The sequence below is a fragment of the Cherax quadricarinatus genome, chromosome 71 (genome assembly GCF_038502225.1).
Source record: "Cherax quadricarinatus isolate ZL_2023a chromosome 71, ASM3850222v1, whole genome shotgun sequence".
In the NCBI taxonomy this organism is placed as follows: Eukaryota; Metazoa; Arthropoda; class Malacostraca; order Decapoda; family Parastacidae; genus Cherax; species Cherax quadricarinatus.
In genome coordinates, this window is record NC_091362.1 from 15,436,334 (window position 1) to 15,457,366 (window position 21,033).

At 41.7% G+C, this 21,033-nt stretch overlaps 1 long non-coding RNA gene across 3 annotated transcripts in view; it reads right to left on the reverse strand.

Annotated features, from left to right (window-relative positions):
- Positions 1-21,033, reverse strand: part of LOC128700325 (uncharacterized) — a 56,923-nt gene that overhangs the window by 16,838 nt on the left and 19,052 nt on the right. For 2 of the 3 annotated variants that reach the window (XR_011393998.1, XR_011393997.1), the window contains exons 4-6: positions 15,558-15,653; positions 13,279-13,430; positions 11,949-13,104 (exon numbers count right to left, since the gene is read on the reverse strand). This is a non-coding gene — a long non-coding RNA (uncharacterized lncRNA). Of the gene's footprint in view, positions 1-11,948; positions 13,105-13,278; positions 13,431-15,557; positions 15,654-21,033 lie in introns of those variants that run through there. The other variant, XR_011393999.1, reaches the window with a different exon arrangement.

Sequence of the window (21,033 nt, forward strand, 5' to 3'; positions counted from 1 at the left end):
ACAGTGAGAATTCATTGGGTGAATTTTTGTTCATTTTCAATGGTTGTAGTGCTGATGAATAAGACGTGCAATACTTGGGTGTTTATTGCCAAAGTTTCACCCGCACAACAGATTTCTTCAAATACAGGCAGATATAACACTATTATATTCAAGGTAATCAGTTCCTCGGCCTGGCCACTTGAAAATTACTTCTATTATGTTCACCTATATTTGACTGAAGCAGCCTGTTGCATAGGTAAATCATTTCAGCAATAAGTATACCCAAGTGTTCCACATGTCTTACTTGTCAGTATTATACACCACCAATAATATTTAAAGATGACAGAGCTTAAAGAAATATAAAATAATTAAAGTAGGTGAGAAAGACTTACTGTTTGAGTGCATTCATTGATTATTATTATAATAAAAAAAGAAGCGCTAAGCCACAAGGGCTATACAGCAGTGCATTCATTGAATTATTATATAATCAGATGTTTTGGTGAAAAATCAATCACCATCAAGATTCATTTCTGAAATGAATCCTGATAATGGGTATGGATTTTTCCTTGATTATCCTTTGATAAATACTCTAAAAAGCTGCAAGTCTCTCCCACCGGCTATGAATTATAACAATTTAATTACAGCGCTGTTGGACTCTCATGAGTTCAACACTAATATTTATAAAAATCTTGTTCTGGAGATATCACAAGCTATTTCCTATTAAAAGAAGCAATATGCAATGAAGAGAGTTACGTTTCTATGTATTCTTACATAACTATGCCCAGTAATTAATCTTTTCAATGATGACATTCAAAATAACCTTTACCAGAATGGTTGAAAAAAAAAATTATACAGTTATCAGAGTTTAATATTGCTAAAAACATTATTTTAATCAGTAGCATGCTCAACCCATAGTCGTACAGCACATGTGGAATAAGAGGCAGTTTTCATCCAAGGATGGAGCCACTTCTTTGCATCACAGCACTTTTCCTCTTCAAGATTTTGACAAGCTAATATAGTAGGGCCCCACTTATACAGCAGGTTAGGTTCCTGGCTACTGATGAAAAGCAGAACACCATTTTTTTCCACTCACAAATGCCAGATAAGTTTACACTAACATACTACATTAGCAATAGAACTAGGCATTAAAGACAATAAGAAGTAAAATACACACACAGTACACCCATTACTTACCTTAAAAGATTTGTAATCTTAATGTAGGGTGAGAGGTGAGTTTTATTTGTAGGAAGTCAGGTATGGGATATATGGTAGCCAGCCAGGCGAGCCAACCCCACCCATACGTATTATTATAATCAAAAAGAAGAGCTAAGCCACAAGGGCTATACAGCCCACCCATATGTAACATACTACATTCAATTAAAGTGCCCCAGAGCTATAAAATACATATACAGTGCATTCATTACCTTAAAATATCTGTAGTCTTAATGTGAGGTGAGTTTTACTTGTATGAAGTCAGATATGGGTAGGGCTACCCCTGCAATGTAAACAAACCAAGTGAACACGTCTGGTTTTCGTCACTTTACATTGTGTACAAGTTGTCTCCACATTGATACAGTATAATCAATAGAGAGAAACACTCCCATTCTCATATAACACTATTTTTAGAAGAAATGACGCCCCGAGTGAAGGCATACGAAAGGAATAATTTTCTAGTTACCCCCAGTAATATTATAGTGTGCACATTGTCTCTGATGTTGGAACACAAGTCCTGCAAGTTGCCTGGCTACCACATCTCATATTTGTTAATTTATTCTACTGTGGGATGTATTTAGATGGATTAAGCAAAATGTCTATACAGTGGACCCCCGGTTAACGATATTTTTTCACTCCAGAAGTATGTTCAGGTGCCAGTACTGACCGAATTTGTTCCTATAAGAAATATTGTGAAGTAGATTAGTCCATTTCAGACCCCCAAACATACATGTACAAACACACTTACATAATTGGTTGCATTCGGAGGTAATCGTTATGCGGGGATCCACTGTATTAACGTTTTATACGATAATTAAGGCTCCTCAGAGTGATTATTGCGATATTATTAATAATAATATGGCATCTTCAAGACTAATAAGACACTCTTAGTGATTTTAATGTGTACTTGCATGCCAGCACAGTGTGTAAGTTTACTTATATGTACCTGTACCTAAGTATCGGTTATAATAATAATGTAGGTTTAGCCCGCCTGGGCTACATAGCTACACGATATTTAATGCAGCCCAGAGCCATATTATTACCATCGACATACCAAGTTTAATCGTTTATAACAACTACCTTTACATGCCATCATAAACAAAGGGAAAAGTAATGAATAATTCATGCCGAGAATTGTAAACAATAGCCCGGCTACCACACCTCCATAGTATAGAAACAAAATGTTTATGTAACATGTTTCTTATATAATTTTGAAGAAAATATCATAGATGGATTAATGAAAATGTCTATAGTGATGTAAAATAAGACATTTAATGTGCCCAACAGTCATTATTACATAATAGAGAGATGTGCTTATAGATAATGTAAACAAACCGGGTGGCGCGCTCCATATTTGAAAGACCACTAGCTGCATAGAAAGCTTTGGTCATAATTTGAAATCCCCGTAAAGCAGGGCCCTACTGTATACATACAAGGACCCCAGTGGAAATAAATTACTTTGACTTTTTTGGATTATCCTAGGCAATTTGCATGTGTGTTCCTATGTATGATAATGGTGCTTATATGCACCTGTACCTAAATAAACTTACATGATCTTACCTGATAATTTTGTGTTATGAGGACGAGGAAGTAATGTGAAGAGCACATGAGGAAAGTGTTAGTTGGCATAATTATGTTTCAGTAAAAGTCTTCAGTGAGAGTAGGGATTTCTGAAAGAGCAGGCAGTGTGAGAGGACCAAGACACTACAACAGCAGATGGAGAATCTATTCTATATATTCTGATTACTGGTACAGTTAATGGGAGATAAGTTAAGCAAAACATTGCAACACTTGAGTATCTTTGTGAAAACTTCACCTACACAGGCATTTTCAGTCCAGTACAAAAATTAAAACACTAGACATGTGGAGAGGCAACCAGTCCCTTAGCCTAAAGGAGAGGCTTGAGGTCAGACACATTTACTGGGCTAGAGGCAGGGTGCAGCAGCTGGAGAGCATGTCACAGGTCAGCTGGGCCCACTTATGGCAGGAATTTATGCTCAGCAGTTGTTAGGAAAACACAGGCAAAATGTTTCGACAAAGATGCCTATGTAATGCACTTTTTTTCCATCTCCAAGTTCATTGCTAACAACTGTTTAGTATGACCTACTCTTCCTAGTGGGCCCCACTCACATGTAGTATCTCCAGCTAATATACTTCACTTCCAATATACAAGTCTCTGTTTTAGGCTATGGGACTGATCATCCCAAAATTACTTCTCCATTTCTGTTATAACCATTTGTATTTGATTGAAGACGCCTGCTGCACAGGCAATACGCTTTGACAACAATAATTAAGTGTAGCATATTTGTCTTAGTCTTCAACTTGCAGGTATTGTATGCTATTTATTATATGGGACAAGACAGATTCCAGAGACACAATACACCTCTCCATATCATAGCTGAAAGTCTCTAGACCAATACACAGTTGTACAAAAACTGTTTCCTAAACAACAGTGATGAAAAATAGTAGACCAAGAACCCAATTGTTTGGTAAAGAGTTGCTTATTGTCTTCTAACTTGTACCAACAACATTGCCATCAATCCTACAGGTTCTTAGACAAAACTGGAAAATAATCTGAATAGGAGACACCCGCGAGAAATGGAAAAGGTCCTCGGCTCCGAAATGTGCAGAAGACTGCAAGCTTATTAGCCTTGACACCAGACTGACCAGGGACCCAGCAAAATGTCTTTTTGTTTGCCTGGGAGGCCAAACAATGAGCATTGAATGCAAAGGGCAGTGGGACACAAGGAGTCAAAGTTCTGAAAAGCTTTAAGGGCACTGAATCAAAAACTATAATAAAAGTAGAAAGGATGCAATGTTTTAAGCATTTCTTTCAGAAGTGATCTAATTGCCATGCAAAATTCAGTAAGCATCTCCATCACATCATCTGAGACACCACTTGCATATCCTACACCATAGGATTTAGAGCCACCAGTGTACACAGCAGTAACAAGTAATTAAAAATGATCAAGGAAGAGGAAATGATGTCCACAGTAGCAATAAAAGACTGAAAAGGGAAAGTAGGAACATACTCTAACAATCAGTACTTCCCACGGTAGAAATAGGAAAAATCAGACTAAACAGAAATGGAGAGGTTAGATTGAGAGAAGTAATTAGACTGCAGGGAAAGATTATATGTATGTAATAAAGGATGACGTAAGTCAGTTTTATTAGCATCTGTGATTATAGGTTGTGTGATGATCATGAAAGTGAACCAGACTGCATGGTCTGAGTATCTTGATGGCCTTGCAAGTGAAAGAACATAAGACTGCATTAAGACTTTTGAATAGGGATAAGAAAGAAAAAAAAAAAAAGTTTTTGATGGACAGAAAATTTGGGTAAGAACAGCTGTTGATGCGGATGAATACACCTGATCCCCCATAATCGAGTCTAGGTAGAATCAAGGCTGTATGAAGATACCAGCCCTATGATGTATGGGGGTGGGGTTGTATGAAGATACCAGCCCTGTGATGTATGGGGTTTGAATTGTATGAAGATACCAGCCCCATGCAGAACGTTCAAGTAGAATGGCACTAGCACAATCTAGTAGCCACCAGGGTATGTACTAAAATGTATATGAATGAACTTTATGTAAAATGCTTATGTAAGGTTCATGGGATAGCAATACCAGCAGCTGGAATACCTGGAGGGCATTCCAGGGGTCAGCGACCCCACAGCCCAGTCCATGACCAAGCCTTGCAGTGGATCAGGACCTGGTCAACCAAGCTGTTACCACCTGCCGAACAGTGTAACTGATGCAATAACTCGTCAGTGGTTAAGGTATTCAAATTTCAAATTCAAAGTTTATTCTCTATAAAGATTACAATGTTGAATTTACAGAATTTGGTTGTTGTGTGGTTTACATGTAGTTAAATAATGATTACAGAGTGTACCACTAGAACGCCTAGCATGGCTAGGCATTTCAGGCAGACTTAGTTTAATTCTTTATTTTAAAATATTACAAATTATGAGGTAAGTTGGTATTATGGCTAAGTGACTAAATACTAGTTCGTAAGTTTAGCAATGTGAATGCTTTTGTTTTGGCACAGTACATAGTTTCAGTATTGGAGTATCATAGGATTCATTATTTTAAGATTGAGATTAATATTTCTGTTTATGGTCAAATGGGTGTGTGAGTGTAAGTGTGAACCACCAGGTGGTATTCGTGTAGTTAGTTGATGGGGTGTATCAGGGAGATAAGATGTTTTCTAATGGTAATTTTGAAGGTGATGAATGTGTCTGCAGTTCTAGAGTTCTCAGGTAGGGTGTTCCAGATTTTAGGGCCTTTGACATACATTAAATTTTTGTAAAGGTTTAGTCGGGCACGGGGAATGTCGTAGAGATGTTTGTGTCTGGTGTTATGCCTGTGGGTTCTGTCACAACTATCAAGAAAGCGTTTTAGGTCAAGGTTGATATTGGAGTTTAAGGTCCTGTAGATGTAGATTGCACAGTAGTAAGTGTGGATGTACTGAACAGGGAGTAAGTATAGATCTATGAAGAGTGGGGGGTGTGTTGCCAGGGATGGGATTTAGTGATTATTCTTACTGCAGCTTTTTGTTGGGTTATTATTGGCTTTAGGTGTGTTGCTGCAGTTGATCCCCAAGCACAAATAGCATAGGTGAGGTATGGATATATAAGTGAATGGTATAGTGTGATAAGGGCAGTTTGTGGCACGTAGTATCGTATCTTGGAGAGGATCCCAACCGTTTTGGATACTTTTTTGGTTGTGTGTTGGATATGGGTGCTGAAATTCAGGTTGTTGTCAAGGTATAGGCCTAGGAATTTGCCCTCATTATGTCTGGTAATTAGAGTGTTGTCGATCTTAATGTTAATTTGTGCATCTCCTGCTCTGCTACCAAACATAATATAGTAGGTTTTGTCAGTGTTAAGCGTAAGTTTATTGGCTGTCATCCAAGTCGATATTTTGATCAGCTCCTCATTAACAATGGTGTTGAGGGTGGCAAGATTAGGGTGAGAGATGACATAAGTCGTGTCGTCAGCAAAGAGAATGGGTTTCAGGTGTTGGGATACGTTTGGAAGATCATTGATGTATATGAGGAAGAGCAGGGGACCAGGGACCAGGGACACTTCCCTGCGGAACTCCAGTATCAAGTGGCCGTGTTGTTGATGCTGTGTCTTTAATGGTGACATACTGATACCTATTAGTAAGGTAAGATTTGAAATAAGCAAGCACATGGCCTCTTATACCGTAATGGTCAAGTTTGTGGAGTAGGATGTTGTGGTCTACTGTGTCAAAAGCTTTTCTTAGGTCAATAAAAATTCCTAGTGGATATTCCTTATTTTCCAATGCTGTGTAAAGCAGATCTAGCATTTTTATGATTGCATCATTAGTGCTTTTATTTTTCCTGAATCCAAATTGGCAGGGGTTGAGTATGTTTTGTGTTGTTATAAATGAATATAGTCTCCTGTGCACGAGTTTCTCAAAGATTTTGGATAGCAATGGTAAGTTTGATATTGGCCTATAGTTGTTTAAGTCTGTAGGGTCACCACTTTTATGTATTGGTGTAACCCTTGCCATCTTGAGTAGTTTCGGGAAGGTGCTAGTTTCTAGCGACTTGTTAAAAAGTAATGAAATAGCATGCGAAAGGATATGGGCCTCTCGCATGTACAGTAATGGTGGGACATTAGACAGATTCCCTGAGTTGTTTTTAAGTGACTTTATAATCTCGGTGACTTCCGAGGGCTCAGTTGGTGCAAGATAGAAGGAATTTGGGAAATTCCCATCTAGGTAGTCCCCGGCATGGGCATTGGTATGTGGGATTTTATTGGCGAGATTAGATCCTATGGTTGAGAAGAAGTCGTTTATCTTGTTAGCTGTGTCAGTGGGATGTAGTGGTGTTTCATTAGGTTTAGTTAGGACAATATTCTTGTTTTTTTTTCAGTTTGTGGGTCCCTAGAATCTGAAAGAGTGTTTTCCAGGTCTTTTTTATATCTCCTCTAGTGTCTGTGAATCTACTGGAGTAGTATAGTTGTTTGGCTTTCTTTATTACTTTGGTGAGAACTGATGAATAGTGTTTAAGAATATCTTTGTGTATTAAGCCCTGTCTATATTGCTTTTCATATTGGTGTTTCTTGTCAATGGATTTCAGAATGGTACTGGTTAGCCATGGTGTGAGAAGGAAAAGTAACTTATATCTAGCCCAATTTGCACTTTCAAACTGCCACTGAGCAGGACAATAAGGACAGGTGTGAATGAAAGGAAGAACAGGATAGTGGTCACTATCATAAGGCTCGTTCACCACTGCCCAAAGTCTAGCAAAACAGACTGAGGAAATGAAGAGATCATTACATGAAAGAATTCAATTCAAGGGTCTACATGGACAACATCAGTATTTAGAAAAAAAGATATTAGAAAAGACTCCAAATAAGTTACCAATGAAGTCCATGGAATTCACTCCCTCTTCCCACCCTTTAGATGGTGGACAGGGACAGAGACGAGAAACTGGTACACGAAGGCATTGCTGAAAGCTAAAGGTTAGTCACAAGGATATCAGGAAATTCTTCAGCCTCAGAGTGGTCAGGAAGTGACATGACCTGGAAAACTAAGTAGTGGAGGAAGATTCCATAAGTAAGATGAGAGGCTGACGAGGGCAGGAAGTAGTAAATCTGGCAAGCTATGAGTCGTGGCTAGGAGCCAAGACTCATCCCCTGCAACCACAAATAGGAGAGTACACACAAGCCTGTTGAGTATGTTGATGGGACAGGTAACAAGTTGGAAGCAGGAAAAGAAGTGGGGATTATTTCTAAGATGGCTAGAGAAAGTGAGGATAAAGATTTAAATTTCAAGGACAGCCTCCAAAGTCCTCTCTAATTCTTTTAGTTTCACATCCCATGCTACTGATTGTCAAACTATGCTGTTTTAGGCTAAGACCGAGTTTAATAAATTCTATTTTTTATGTAAATTATCTAATATTAAGTAGGTTGTACAATGGAGACTGTTATATTTTGGGCCTACAAGGTACGAATAAAAAAGAAAGCCAATTTACTATACCCTAGAATTTAACTAATACAGGATTGCTCAAGTTCTTTCGGTTTTGTTAAGAAAAAAATCTGGTATCCCATAGGCCAGAAATATAACTGTCCACAACAAAACCCCATTAAAAGAGTGAGAATTTATATAATATCAAGATTAAAAAAAAAAACCAAATGCGATATTTACCTTGTTTTAATGTGCATCTTAAAACTATCTGATGCGCTGTATGACCCTACTTGGTTTGGCACTTCTTCGATTATAATAAAACTAGCTAAATATCTAATTAAAAAAACTAAACCAGTTTTTGATCAAGCCCAAAACTATCTGCATAGCAATGGGCATTCTGAATCATGTGAAAATACACTTTAATTTAAATTAAAATCAACTACCAGGTAGTAGGTTGGTAGACAGCAACCACCCAGGGAAGTACTACCGTCCTGCCAGATGACTGTGAAACAGAAACCTGTAACTGTTTTGCATGATGGTAGGATTGCTGGTTTCTTTTTCTGTCTCATAAACACGCTAGATAACAGGGATATCTTGCTACTCCTACTTACACTTTGGTCACACTTCACAGACACGCACATGCATATATATATACATACATCTAGGTTTTTCTCCTTTTTCTAAATAGCTCTTGTTCTTCTTTATTTCTTCTATTGTCCATGGGGAAGTGGAAAAGAATCTTTCCTCCGTAAGCCATGCGTGTCGTATGAGGCGACTAGAATGCCGGGAGCAAAGGGCTAGTAACCCCTTCTCCTGTAGACATTTACTAAAAAAGAGAAGAAGAAAAACTTTATAAAACTGGGATGCTTGAATGTAGTGCAGAAGACAAGAAACAGATGATTGCTGATGTTATGAATGAAAAGAAGTTGGATGTCCTCGCCCTAAGCGAAACAAAGCTGAAGGGGGTAGGGGAGTTTCGGTGGGGGGAAATAAATGGAATTAAATGTGGAGTATCTGAGAGAGTTAGAGCAAAGGAAGGGGTAGCAGTAATGTTGAAGGATTAGTTATGGAAGGAGAAAAGAGAATATGAATGTGTAAATTCAAGAATTATGTGGATTAAAGTAAAGGTTGGATGCGAAAAGTGGGTCATAATAAGCGTGTATGCACCTGGAGAAGAGAGGAATGTAGAGGAGAGAGAGAGATTTTGGGAGATGTTAAGTGAATGTATAGGAGCCTTTGAACCAAGTGAGAGAGTAATTGTGGTAGGGGATCTGAATGCTAAAGTAGGAGAAACTTTTAGAGAGGGTGTGGTAGGTAAGTTTGGGGTGCCAGGTGTAAATGATAATGGGAGCCCTTTGATTGAACTTTGTATAGAAAGGGGTTTAGTTATAGGTAATACATATTTTAAGAAAAAGAGGATAAATAAGTATACAAGATATGATGTAGGGCAAAATGACAGTAGTTTGTTGGATTATGTATTGGTAGATAAAAGACTGTTGAGTAGACTTGAGGATGTACATGTTTATAGAGGGGCCACAGATATATCAGATCACTTTCTAGTTGTAGCTACACTGAGAGTAAAAGGTAGATGGGATACAAGGAGAATAGAAGCATCAGGGAAGAGAGAGGTGAAGGTTTATAAACTAAAAGAGGAGGCAGTTGGGGTAAGATATAAACAGCTATTGGAGGATAGATGGGCTAATGAGAGCATAGGCAATGGGGTCGAAGAGGTATGGGGTAGGTTTAAAAATGTAATGTTAGAGTGTTCAGCAGAAGTTTGTGGTTACAGGAAAGTGGGTGCGGGAGGGAAGAGGAGCGACTGGTGGAATGATGATGTAAAGAGAGTAGTAAGGGAGAAAAAGTTAGCATATGAGAAGTTTTTACAAAGTAGAAGTGATGCAAGGAGGGAAGAGTATATGGAGAAAGAGAGAGTGGTGAAGCAATGTAAAAAGAGAGCAAATGAGAGAGTGGGTGAGATGTTATCAAAAAATTTTGTTGAAAATAAGAAAAAGTTTTGAAGTGAGATTAACAAGTTAAGGAAGCCTAGAGAACAAATGGATTTGTCAGTTAAAAATAGGAGAGGAGAGTTATTAAATGGAGAGTTAGAGGTATTGGAAAGATGGAGGGAATATTTTGAGGAATTGTTAAATGTTGATGAAGATAAGGAAGCTGTGATTTCGTGTATAGGGCAAGGAGGAATAACATCTTGTAGGAGTGAGGAAGAGCCAGTTGTGAGTGTGGGGGAAGTTCGTGAGGCAGTAGGTAAAATGAAAGGGGGTAAGGCAGCCGGGATTGATGGGATAAAGATAGAAATGTTAAAAGCAGGTGGGGATATAGTTTTGGAGTGGTTGGTGCAATTATTTAATAAATGTATGGAAGAGGGTAAGGTACCTAGGGATTGGCAGAGAGCATGCATAGTTCCTTTGTATAAAGGCAAAGGGGACAAAAGAGAGTGCAAAAATTATAGGGGGATAAGCCTGTTGAGTATACCTGGTAAAGTGTATGGTAGAGTTATTAGTGAAAGAATTAAGAGTAAGACGGAGAATAGGATAGCAGATGAACAAGGAGGCTTTAGGAAAGGTAGGGGGTGTGTGGACCAGATGTTTACAGTGAAACATGTAAGTGAACAGTATTTAGATAAGGCTAAAGAGGTCTTTGTGGCATTTATGGATTTGGAAAAGGCGTATGACAGGGTGGATAGGGGGGCAATGTGGCAGATGTTGCAGGTGTATGGTGTAGGAGGTAGGTTACTGAAAGCAGTGAAGAGTTTTTACGAGGATAGTGAGGCTCAAGTTAGAGTATGTAGGAAAGAGGGAAATTATTTCCCAGTAAAAGTAGGCCTTAGACAAGGATGTGTGATGTCACCGTGGTTGTTTAATATATTTATAGATGGGGTTGTAAGAAGTATATGCGAGGGTCTTGGCAAGAGGCGTGGAGTTAAAAGATAAAGAATCACACTCAAAGTGGGAGTTGTCACAGTTGCTCTTTGCTGATGACACTGTGCTCTTGGGAGATTCTGAAGAGAAGTTGCAGAGATTGGTGGATGAATTTGGTAGGGTATGCAAAAGAAGAAAATTAAAAGTGAATACAGGAAAGAGTAAGGTTATGAGGATAACAAAAAGATTAGGTGATGAAAGATTGGATATCAGATTGGAAGGAGAGAGTATGAAGGAGGTGAATGTATTCAGATATTTGGGAGTGGACGTGTCAGCAGATGGGTCTATGAAAGATGAGGTGAATCATAGAATTGATGAGGGGAAAAGGGTGAGTGGTGCACTTAGGAGTCTGTGGAGACAAAGAACTTTGTCCTTGGAGGCAAAGAGGGGAATGTATGAGAGTATAGTTTTACCAACGCTCTTATATGGGTGTGAAGCATGGGTGATGAATGTTGCAGCGAGAAGGCTGGAGGCAGTGGAGATGTCATGTCTGAGGGCAATGTGTGGTGTGAATATAATGCAGAGAATTCGTAGTTTGGAAGTTAGGAGGAGGTGCGGGATTACCAAAACTGTTGTCCAGAGGGCTGAGGAAGGGTTGTTGAGGTGGTTCAGACATGTAGAGAGAATGGAGCGAAACAGAATAACTTCAAGAGTGTATCAGTCTGTAGTGGAAGGAAGGCGGGGTAGGGGTCGGCCTAGGAAAGGTTGGAGGGAGGGGCTAAAGGAGGTTTTGTGTGCGAGGGGCTTGGACTTCCAGCAGGCATGTGTGAGCGTGTTTGATAGGAGTGAATGGAGACAAATGGTTTTTAATACTTGACATGCTGTTGGAGTGTGAGCAAAGTAACATTTATGAAGGAATTCAGGGAAACCAGCAGGCCGGACTTGAGTCCTGGAGATGGGAAGTACAGTACCTGCACTCTGAAGGAGGGGTGTTAATGTTGCAGTTTAAAAACTGTAGTGTAAAGCACCCTTCTGGCAAGACAGTGATGGAGTGAATGATGGTGAAAGTTTTTCTTTTTCGGGCCACCCTGCCTTGGTGGGAATCGGCCAGTGTGATAATAAAAAAAATAAATAATAATAAACCAGGAGAAAACCTGACCTTTTAATACAAGTACTGGGAAGGGAAACTTTCTGCTGGTAAACTACTCTTGAACTAAGGAACAGTAGTTACTTTAACTGGGGTATTCATGGGTGTGAATCATAACTTTAATGGGGGTACTCATGGGTGTGGTTCATAGAACCCATAGTAACATCTCTCCCATTAACTATTAGTTGTTACTGTGTGTTCCGCCACAACAGTAAATTCTCATTAGAACGATTATATTTTAATATTTGTCCAAGCCAGGTACAGTACAGCATACCAGGGTATAACGTGGCTATTTCCAAATATATTTCTCTCTAGGTTAGGTTAAGTAAAGTTCGTCAGGAAACAGGACGAGTTTCCTGACACGGGTCTTAGTCATATGATGATCCACTGCTGGAGCTTTTGATCATCTGACCGAGGCCTTCCGCTAGCTTACCCTTCCACCCCTTTAAAAATTATGGTTATTTTTATAACTATTATTATTCTCCATTGATCTCAGATGAATACAGAGCAGTTTGACTGCCTAGTTACTCAGCACTCATAGCCGTAAAAACAGTTATAACACAATTTGGGATAACATCAACAAAGTAATGAGCATAAACACTCAACACAAATGCTATCATACCAAGTGTTGTACTGAAGAGAGAACACCTGAAGATGGGGAGGTGCTAGTTGGACAATGATTAGATTTAGTGTTTGATTTTGCCACCGAAGTGGCTAGTTTACTGTGCACCCCATATCCATCCTATGGACGGTAGCACAAAAGACAGTGTTGGTAGCAGACGTGCGCATGGGAAGGTCCACTGCTGGATGTAGCTTAGTCCGAGATGAATAATCCCAGTCCAGACAGTGATTCTCGAAGAAGAGAGACATTCAACCTGTACTGTGATCCTGAAGATGGAATCAAGTCTCCATGCTGGAGACTTGATTCCATCTTCCAACTATTACCAGACCTGTGGAAGAAGAGAACAACAGATTACCAGGACACATTAACTTCACATAGTCTGATGGCCAAAAGAACTGGCAGTTGATGTTAACTCCAGCTTTCAAGAATGAAATTGCAGACCAATAACCAAAGTTTCTATACAAAAAAATGTGAAAATTATCCAATAACGAATGTTGCTTACGTGATTAGAGGAGACACGAAGGATGATGGGACGAGACTTGGTGACTGGTCATTAAGTGAAGGAAAAGTGGTATACATAGGAAAGATTTACTTTCCTAGTTACCAAGTCTATCACACTCACAGTTGGACATCTGGTTCCATCGCAACATGTCACTGTAAGCAAGAAGGAATGTTTTTCTTTTCTTAAAAGAGAATCAGACAATTAAGGCACAAAGAAAATACATACATACATATATATATCTATATGTGTGTGTGTGTGTATTATATATATATATATATATATATATATATATATATATATATATATATATATATATATATATATATATATATATATATATATATATATATATATAAAAGCTCCTCAACTGAAAATTGTTTCACTATTTTATTCAGTGACCAGATTTATTCCGCGGCCTCTCCTGCTACTCTCTCTAGCCTTAACTCTATCCATCACCAAGGATTACGTTTGTGCCTTGGTGCTTTTCGCTCTTCCCCTGTTGAGAGCCTCTATACAGAAGCGAATGTTCCATCCTTGACTTAAGAAATCGTAATGACACGATTGCAAACAAACCATACCCCCAGCCGGGACTGAACCCGCGGTCATAGAGTCTCAAAACTCCAGCCCGTCGCGTTAGCTGGTCTAGTGGCTAACGTGACGGGCTGGAGTTTTGAGACTATGACCGCGGGTTCAATCCCGGCAGGGGGTATGGTTCCATCCTTGTCTGATCGCCGTGATGCCCATTGCCTTCGCTACTATGTACGCTCTCACGATCTACACAATCCTTCCATTTATAGAATGGTCACCGATATTAGTAGACATTCTTTATTCGTTCGCCGCCCCTGTTTGCTCCGTCCCTTTTCTCTTCGCCTACATTCACTCTTGTCTTCCCTTCAGTTACCACCTTTATATGTTCATGTAGCATCTCACTTTTCCCTACCCCCCTGGAAGTTCCAGCTGTTCGGGTCTGTTCTTTTTCACTCCCTTGCTCGAAAGCTCAACTGCCTACGGTGGCTTCCCGCTCTCTTTTTCTTGATCACTTCCACTCCCATTCTCATGCCACCGCTGTGTACACAGATGGCTCTAAGTCTTCAGACGGCGTCGGATTCGCAGCAGTGTTTCCGGACAGTGTCATGCGGGGACATTTACTATCTTCAGCTAGCATTTTTACTGCTGAACTGTATACCATTCTTGCAGCACTTATTCGTATCGCATCTATGCCTGTGTCATCATTTGTAGTCTCAGACTCCCTTAGTGCTCTACAGGCTATACGAAAATTTGATACATCTCATCCCCTAGTTCTCCGTATCCAACTTTGGCTACGCCGTATCTCAACCAAACATAAAGATATTGTTTTTTGTTGGGTCCCTGGTCATGTCGACGTACAGGGCAATGAACAGGCAGACACTGCTGCGCGGTCAGCAGTACATGACCTACCAATTTCCTATCGAGGTGTTCCATTTCTGGACTATTTTGCTGCAATAGCTACCCACCTTCGCACCCGTTGGCAACAACGTTGGTCAACTCTGCTCGGTAACAAACTTCATTCTATTAAACCGAGCATAGGTTACTGGCCGTCTTCTTGTCATCAGTGCCGAGGTTGGGAGACCACTCTCTCCCGCCTTCGCATTGGTCACACTCGTCTTACTCATGGGTATCTCATGGAGAGGCACCCTGTTCCTCTCTGTGAGCAGTGTCAAGTTCCAGTATCGATTAGCCACATTCTGTTAGACTGCCCTCTCTATCAATGAGCACACAGAATTTACCTCCAACGTCGTCTTCGTTCTACTACTCTCTCTTTACCTTCCCTTCTTGCTGATGGACCCTCCTTTAATCCTGACTCTCTCATTGACTTCTTGACAACGACTGATTTACTCCACAAACTCTGATGATACTTTTCACACTCCCCTCAGCCCTTTCTAGTTCAGTCTCTTGCTGCCCTTTACCCTTTCACCATCCACTGCCCCGCTGTTATCCGTAACCTATTACTCATCCATCTCCCTTTTGCCACCTGATGCCCTCGCTTCCTTCCTGCCCTGCAGCACTATATAGTCCTTGTGGCTTAGCGCTTCTTTTTGATTATAATAATAATAATATTTTATTCAGTGTGGAAATTTGTCTGTACTGTCTCCATGTGAGTTGTCTACCCTAGCAAGCTCTGTTGACATCGAGCTCTGACGCTGGTACCTCAGCCTCACAAGTGGCTTATATGACATTTCCATAAATAACTGATGTTGCAAGAAATCTCGCATGAATGCACAAATAAAGGACTAACTTACTTGGTGTTGGAGAATATATCCCAGTCTTCAACCTCCCTAAGCCTTAGCCCCTCTGGACTTCCCCTTCAAGATCACGTGCAGCCGGGAACTTAATTCCTGCAATATTCAGTCAGTATTAGTGACCTGCCTGCACCTCAGAAATTCCTGATTCCAAGGGGGTGAGTATCCCCTAGTATACTATGCAGGAAGTGACACTAGCTTCTAAGCTTAACAAAGAGGGGACACCGGTACAGACTGGTCTTCGGGCGTCCGACTGCACAAAGACCCACAGTTCAACTCTCTCGCAATTTCCCCCAGAAACAGGCCAGAATACTGAGAAAGGAAGGGAGGTCTTGTCTTACTGTATGGGCCTGGCAGAGGAGGGCATCTATGGTACTTAGAGGTGCCTCCACCAGATTTCCCCAGGTCTAGTATGAGTAGACATGTGGGGGCGCCGCCCTGCTGTTCACGGCACTTGTTATTCCAATGGTGTCTGACTTTAGAAGGAAGGTCTGGCATCTTTGAGACTGCGCCTCGTCGTTCAAGCTTGGGCTGCCAGTTCTCCCTAGCTAATATAGCCTAGTGTTTGCCTATATTACAGACCCGGTGGCCTGGTGGCTAAAGCTCCCGCTTCACACACGGAGGGCCCGGGTTCGATTCCCGGCGGGTGGAAACATTTCGACACGTTTCCTTACACCTGTTGTCCTGTTCACCTAGCAGCAAATAGGTACCTGGGTGTTAGTCGACTGGTGTGGGTCGCATCCTGGGGGACAAGATTAAGGACCCCAATGGAAATAAGTTAGACAGTCCTCGATGACGCACTGACTTTCTTGGGTTATCCTGGGTGGCTAACCCTCCGGGGTTAAAAATCCGAACGAAATCTTATCTTACATTATTATCTACAGTTGCCTCAATAATCCTAATATTAGTTTACTAAAAGTATGAACTACCTTCCACTTGAAGGGTAAATCTATCAATTAAAATGTACCTTCCAACCACCTTCGCCAACCTTGGTGTACGTATGTGTTTTGGGTCGATGCGAGGGTCCGCAAAACTCAGACGGTCTATCCGTGAAATGCTAGGGCCTTCATACGACTTATTTACCTTGTGGGACTTAGGACCGAATAAGTTTCCACATTCAATATAGCATCACTTGTCGTTTAATCATTTAATATCACTAACATACGATAGCTCAGAAAAAATCAGATTATCTTATGACATAATTCCTCGTGTTGATGAGAAACCACCTAACGTACATATCATCCATTACAATTCTTTAATAACAGCAACATGGATTAATTATAAATGATGTATTGTGCCACTCAAGACACACTCAACCCTAAAACATTTATCCTAGCCACAACCTTGGCACTGTATCCCAGTGCCACAGTCTCAAGTAAACATTACCTGGCAAGGACCCGAAATCTCTTACCCTATTCCAACAAAGGGGTCAAGTTTGGCGGCTAACAACGCCTTCGTATCACAAACTCGTGAGCCGCATGATACAGCACTCATAGTATATCATAATATAATAATCTCTATTTCTACAAGTACACGTACAAGGTATACAGGCCTAGCTGACATCAATGACATACTACAATATAGAAAGCCCCTTGTTATGCAGAGCATTTCGAGCAAATTAGGTCAGCTTTTTGTCACAGGATACAACCCATACCAGTCGACCAACAGTCAGGTACCCATTTTATATTGATGGGTGAACATGGACAGCAGGTGTTTTATGGAAACACGTCCCTAATGCTTTCGAGCCTTACCGGAGATTCGAACTCCGGACCTCAGTGTGAGCCGAGTGCGCTAGCAATCGAGCTACGGGACACCCAACACTGCACACACTCCAGTAAGACATGGTTGCTACTTTGGCTTGTTATCTACAAGGAAAAAATATCTACACCGTCCGAATTTTATTTTGGACTTATAAAATAAACAGCATGCACCTCGGGTAAAATGTCTGCACAGTACAAAATTTAATTTGAATATCTACATAGTAAATCACAATATTAGGTTAGGTACCGTGTTGATTGCAATATAAGGTGTTGATTGCAATATAAGGTGTAGATTCATGACATGTAGATAACAAGCCAAAGTAGCACCTAAGACATGTTGCTGCCCTAACCGAAACTTAAATACCACCAAATTCAATGATAACCCCAGCAGAAAAGCCACATTCACACGTCCCACCATACATGCTAACACACTGAAATCCATTTACGTAATTTACTCAACTTGTCACAAAAGTACACGTGGTACACAAAAACCTCTTCCCGCCCATACTCAGCATTCAGCCGAGGCTACACTACAACCTTTCTGTACAGGAGCACAACTCTTGCTGGCAAAATACCATGTAGGAAGTTGTACATGATTTTCTTCGCTACTGGGAAAATTAGCAATGACAAAACCTTTCTATATACATACCAGTCGACAGAAGGCGTCGCCCCTGTAATAATAATAATCTTATTTCCACAAGTACATGAATACAACTTAGACCTAGCCGACATCAATGACATACTATATAGAAAGCCCCTGGTTATGCAGAGCATTTCGGGGAACTTAGGTTGTGTCCCCAGGTTTCGACCCACACCAGTCTGCTAACAAATAGGTACCTATGTACTGCAAGGTGAACAGGGACAGCACGTGTCTTAAGGAAACATGCACATTGTTTCCACCAGTACCGGGGATCGAACCAAAGACCTCAGTGTGTGGGGTGAGTGCGCTACCAACTGAGCCTATGTAGTACATCCTACTCAGGACCCTCCCAGGCTCTGGAAACATCAGATGCGCCTTCAATCTTACACTTTCTCACTCGCTACCCTTAAAAGTTTTACGCATTCGATCACATTACCAAACCACCTTCACTTCCCATATACTGATTTTAACTCCACTTCTCAAACCTGTAGATGGATTCACCATCCTCTAATACTCTCATGCCGAGTTTCCAGTACGACAAGACTAACCACAGGTTGATCCCATGCAGCTCCAGACAATTATCAAATGATCCGAGACAGCTGCAGGGGAAGTCAACCAATGAACACACACCCCAGTCACAAATTTTATCTATATATAACGCGCTCCACATTCTCGCCGGATGTAGGAATTCTGGGGTAAAGCTTCCTGTATGCTGTTTACATCCCCCCCCCACACACACGTGATGAGGTATCACAGCAGGCGCCTGTGACGAGCAGGGTCCCACAGGGGTCAGTCCTAGGACCAGTGCTATTTTTGGTATATGTGAATGACATGATGGAAGGGATAGACTCAGAAGCGTCCCTGTTCGCAGATGATGTGAAGTTAATGAGGAGAATTAAATCAGATGAGGATCAGGCAGGACTTCAAAGAGAACTGGAGAGGCTGTACACGTGGTCCAGCAACTGGCTTCTCGAATTCAACCCCGCCAAATGCAAAGTCATGAAAATTGGGGAAGGACAAACAAGACCGCTGACAGAATATAGGCTAGGTGGCCAAAGACTGCAAACCTCACTCAAGAAGAAAGATCTTGGGGTGAGCATAACACCGAGCACGTCTCCAACCAGATAACACAACCAGATAACTGCTGCAGCATACGGGCGCCTGACAAACCTAATAGCATTCCGTTACCTTAGTAAGGAATCGTTCAAGACACTGTACACCGTGTATGTCAGGCCCACACTAGAGTATGCAGCACCAGTTTGGAACCCACATCTAGCCAAACACGTCAAGAAATTAAAGAAAGTGCAAAGATTTGCAACAAGGTCAGTTCCGGAGCTCAGGGGAATGTCCTACGAAGAAAAGTCGAGGTAAATCGGTCTGACGATGCTGGAGGACAGGAGTCAGAGGAGACATGATAACGACATACAAAATACTGCGCGGAATAGATAAGGTGGACAGAGACTGGATGTTCCAGAGAGTGGGGACAGAAACAAGAGGTCACAAGTGGAAGCTGAAGACTCAGACGAGTCAAAGGGATGTTAGGAAGTATTTCTTTAATCATAGAGTTGTCAGAAAGTGAAATAGTCTAACAACTGATGTAGTGGAGGCAGGAACCATACATAGCTTTAAGACGAGGTATGACAAAACTCAGGGAGCAGAGAGAGGACCTAGCAGCAATCGGTGAAGAGGTGGAGCCAGGAGCTGAGTCTCGATCCCTGCAACCACAATTAGGAGAGTGAGTACGTACACACACAGCAGTAAGACAAGAGAGAGATGGGTAGATTGCATTTTCTTGGACTGTAAGGCGTTTGACAGTTCCACACAAGAGATTAGTGCAAAAACTGGAGGACCAGGCAGGGATAATAGGGAAGGCACTACAAAGGATCAGGGAATACCTGTCAGGAAGACACCAGCGCGTCATGGTACGAGGCGAGGTGTCAGAGTGGGCACCTGTGACGAGTGGGGTACCACAGGGGTCAGTCCTAGGACCGGTGCTGTTTCTGGTATTTGTGAACGACTTGAAGGTAGGAATAGACTCCGAAGCGTCCCTGTTTGCAGTTGATGTGAAGTTGATGAAAAAAAAATACAATCAGACGAGTACCAGGCAGAACTACAAAGGGATCTGGACAGGCTGGAGGCCTGGTCCAGCAATTGGCTCCTGGAGTTCAACCCCACCAAGTGCAAAGTCATAAAGATTGGGGAAGAGCACTCACTCCCTAACATGGCCGACGCGGCAGGTTGTGTAGCGGGCTAGCTGCGGGATTTTCAAGGATAGCTCTTGGTCAAAGAGGCTGACCAGGTCCCTACTTAACAGAACTCAGTGTGAATGCTTTGAGAAGATACCAGAGCAGCGAACGGACTTCCCAGTGCATCGTTTCAGCGTAAATAGTTGAAGTGTTGTGCAGAAGGTTTGGTGTTGTTGAGTCAGGACCAGTCAGCGCCTCCCCCCCTCTCCGCTGGGGGGGAGGGGGAGGGCGTGTGTAGTAAACAGTGACCCTCTCATAACGCCTCACCCCTGCCCGTCTCCCCCGCCTCACCCACCCAACTACCAGCGCCACCCCATCTATAGAGGGTACTTCTCCCCTAACCCACGATGTCAGCGATGGCACTGCAGGGAGTGCCGGGCTCACAGGAACTTCCACTACAGGGACAGCATCGTGGAGTTCGACCGCGAGGCAGCTGTCAGGTGTGCCACAGGCAGTGTGTACTCAGTTCCTCAAGCTTCAACATCCGTGCACACGAGGGTCTGGGATCTTCAGTCAACTTGGCGTCCACCAGGACGTTGCCATGTCCCTAGGACAGCTCTCCATCGGGCTGCTAACGGAGCCACTGGCTTCTTGGACCTCTTGGGGAGGGTCGATGGTGCTCGTGCAAGCAGCAGATCCCGGGGCAACTTGCTGCTGTTTGCAATGGCTGTCTGCCGAGGAGAGACAGGCACCTAGCAACATCTGTTGTTGGGGCAATGGATGAATTCCCTACTATGTTTGTTAACTGCTCATTACTCTGTAATTTGTCTATGATTGTAATCATGTGATAACGTGTTTATCATTCATTACCTTTGAAACTTGTCATGATT